Genomic DNA, 3007 nt, shown 5'->3' on the forward strand with positions numbered 1-3007 from the left:
GGCGTGGGAGGGGTGTGTGGCGTGGGAGGGGTGTGTGGCGTGGGAGGGGTGTGTGGCGTGGGAGGGGGTGTATGGTGTAGGAGGCATGTTGGCCTAGAGTCCCTCCGTCTTAAGCCTTGGCTCTCCTGTCCATCTCCCCAACCAGACTCGGTGAAATATCTGGAGTGCTCAGCCCTCACCCAGAGAGGCCTGAAAACCGTGTTCGACGAAGCCATCCGGGCCGTGCTGTGCCCTCAGCCCACGCGGCAGCAGAAGCGCGCCTGCAGCCTTCTCTAGGGGTAAGAGTCCCCCGTCTAGTGCCCAACTCCCACGCATAGCAGGCCCTGGCTGAGCAGTGGCCTTTTGGTTCACTGTGAGTGGCATTTAGGCCAGGACAGAAAGAAGGTGGGTATGGAGGTAGCCTCAGTTTCCCCAGCCTACTTGTTATTTGTCTGGGCCAGTCTCACTCGCCGGAGCTCATCTTCCAGAGGCAAGGCCCAAGGTAGGAATGAATGCCTGGTAACCCCCTAGTCCCGGGCCAGGGAGTGGGTGTCACGGAGCCCCCACTCTGCCCGTTCCTGCAGGAGGTGATGGAAAAGATGCCTTGGTCCCTGGCCCTAGGAGAGCCCAGTTGAGCCAGGGAGATGCACCCACATATGTGGGTGGAGGTGGGAGAGACTGAGCTATGAGACCTAGGGGGCAGATGGTGGGGTGCGTATGAGTTGGAGGCAGCCCACAAGGCCTCCTGGAGGTGTGGGACCAGAAGGACAGAGAGGACTGGTGAGGTGGGGAGAGAGCATCGGCAGTCCTGTTGCGAGTCAAACCTTGAGCAAAGGCTTGGAGGTGGGAACAAGCTGTGAGCCAGGAAGGTGAGAGTTGTGGATTTTGCATGTCCCCAAATTCTCTTTCCCTGCTTATCTTCCTTCCAGGTTGCACCCCAGCGCTCCCACCTAGATGGGTCTGATCCTCCAGGATCCCCACCCAAAGCCTGATGGCACCCCGACTGGCCACCCTGTCCCCTCCCTGTGGCGTTTCTTAGCAGATGGCTGCAGAGCTTCGTTGATGGTCTTTTCTGTGCTGGAGGCCTCCTGAGGCCAGGAAGGTGTGAATTTGCAGGTGCTGCATTCCAAGCCCCTCATGCTGCTGCCTTCCTGAGGGCCAGAGGGGAGCCCCAGGACCCATTAAGCCACCCCCGTGTTCCTGCCATCAGTACCAGCTGCCGCGTATGGAAGCATCTACCGGTTCATTCCAGTCCCACCCCATGCCTGACTCCCCTCTGGAAGCTACAGGCCAGATGGTTGCTGCCACAACTTGTGTACCTTCAGGGATGGGACTCTTACTCCCTCCTGAGGCTGGCTGCTCTAATATCGATGGTCCTGCTTTTCAGAGAGTTCCTCTACCCAGCAAAAATGAGTGTCTCAGAAGTGTGCTCCTCTGGCCTCAGTTCTCCTCTTTTGGGACAACAGAAAACAAATCAAATTTTCTACGTCTCTGGGGGTATCTGCTCAGCCAGTGGAAAATCTGGGTTCAGCTGGCCCCTGCCATTTCTTAAGACTTTCTGCTCCACTCACAGGAATCCTGAGCTGCACTTACCTGTGAGAGTCTTCAAACTTTTAAACCTTGCCAGTCAGGACTTTTGCTATTGCAAATAGAAAACCCAACTCAACCTGCTTCAGCAGAAAATAAATTTATTGATTCAAGTTTGGAGATATCATGATTTCAGGTGCAGCTTGATCAAGGGATTCAAATGATGTCATCAAGGCTTGTTTAGCTCTGGGCTCTGCCTTCTGCTGGCTGGTTCATTCTCAGGCAGGTGATTTAGGGCTTCATCCTTCCAAGTTCAAGTTCAGCCAAAAAGAGCAAATGTCTCTCCCAGGCAAAGTTCTAACTAAGGTTTACTGTGATTGGACCAGCTTAGTTCCTGGGCCCCCTTTCAACCAATCATATTTGTCAGAGTGGTGTGGTGCTGTGCTCTGATTGGCCAGGCCTGGACCATACGCCATGCCAGAACAGAACTGCGGCAACCCCGGTAAAAGCGTGTGTACCAGGGAGGGAGGCTGAGTTACAAAGTGGGCTGAGAGCCTGGCGGGAATTTGGGCCAGAAACCCTCAACCTCCCCTACTGGAGGTCATGGGAAAGTGTTCATTTCAGCAGTGAAAAGAAGCAGCGCTGGACCCCGCAGGTGCTAAGCAAAGGGGAAGTTTCTTTAAAAGAGAGACGGAGTTGTTGTGAGGATTTAAGAAGTTCACACGTGAGCACAACAGTGCCTGCACAGTCAGTCCCATCACAGGGCTTGCGAAGTTCTGGGGAGGTGCCAGACCTCCCCCTCCTGCGGACAATTACTCTCCTCTATCTCAACTTCTCACTCATTCATCAAACACACATTTATTGAGCACCTCTTCTGTGCCAGGCACTGTTCTAGGTGCCGGGGATCCAGCGGTGCCCAGAAGACCCTGCCCTCAGGAGGCTGACACTCTAGAGAGGCTAAAAGATCTAAGAGGCTGCCCCTGACAACCCAGAAGACCCGAGTTTCTAGCCCATGAAATGCTTGAGTTTCCACATTGTGCTTTCCCAGAGCTCCCAGCCAACCCCACTGTCCCCATAAGTGCCCCATGTTCTGAGGCAGGACCCCCCTCCAGCTCACTCACCTCCTGGGAGTCCCCCTTAAAAGGGACTGGGTGCAGAGGGGAAACCCCTTTGCTTTTCTTAGTTCCAGCTCAGACAAAGTCATGATGTTTTTAAAGTTACTTCTCTTCTGAAACAGAAATGAAATACTAAACCCCACCCATCCATGGCACAGTACAGATGCAGGCGGCCAGGACCACACTCCCTAGTATGTTTGATGTCTAAGATCCCCGAGGCACCCCCGGAGGTTGGCCAGAGTCTGAGACAGCCTCTTTCTGCTCCCTCCTCTTCACAGAGCCGTGGGATAAACTCCAGAGCCTCCTCAGCAAACCATGGCTCTGAAGGCCTGGCCATCCTCTGCCTCTCACTCTTATTGCACTCACGCCTCTACCATCAGACTGGA

At 54.5% G+C, this 3007-nt stretch overlaps 1 protein-coding gene across 3 annotated transcripts in view; it reads left to right on the forward strand.

The window, feature by feature from the left end:
• RAC2 (ras-related C3 botulinum toxin substrate 2 (rho family, small GTP binding protein Rac2)) overlaps window positions 1-3007 on the forward strand; it is a 23428-nt gene that overhangs the window by 16031 nt on the left and 4390 nt on the right. For 2 of the 3 annotated variants that reach the window (XM_011978915.1, XM_011978916.1), the window contains exon 7: window positions 909-1679. The gene's annotated coding sequence lies outside the window, so the exon portion shown is untranslated. Of the gene's footprint in view, window positions 1-908; window positions 1680-3007 lie in introns of those variants that run through there. The other variant, XR_001005979.1, reaches the window with a different exon arrangement.

Source organism: Mandrillus leucophaeus, unplaced genomic scaffold, assembly GCF_000951045.1.
Source record: "Mandrillus leucophaeus isolate KB7577 unplaced genomic scaffold, Mleu.le_1.0 Scaffold2, whole genome shotgun sequence".
Taxonomy (NCBI): Eukaryota; Metazoa; Chordata; class Mammalia; order Primates; family Cercopithecidae; genus Mandrillus; species Mandrillus leucophaeus.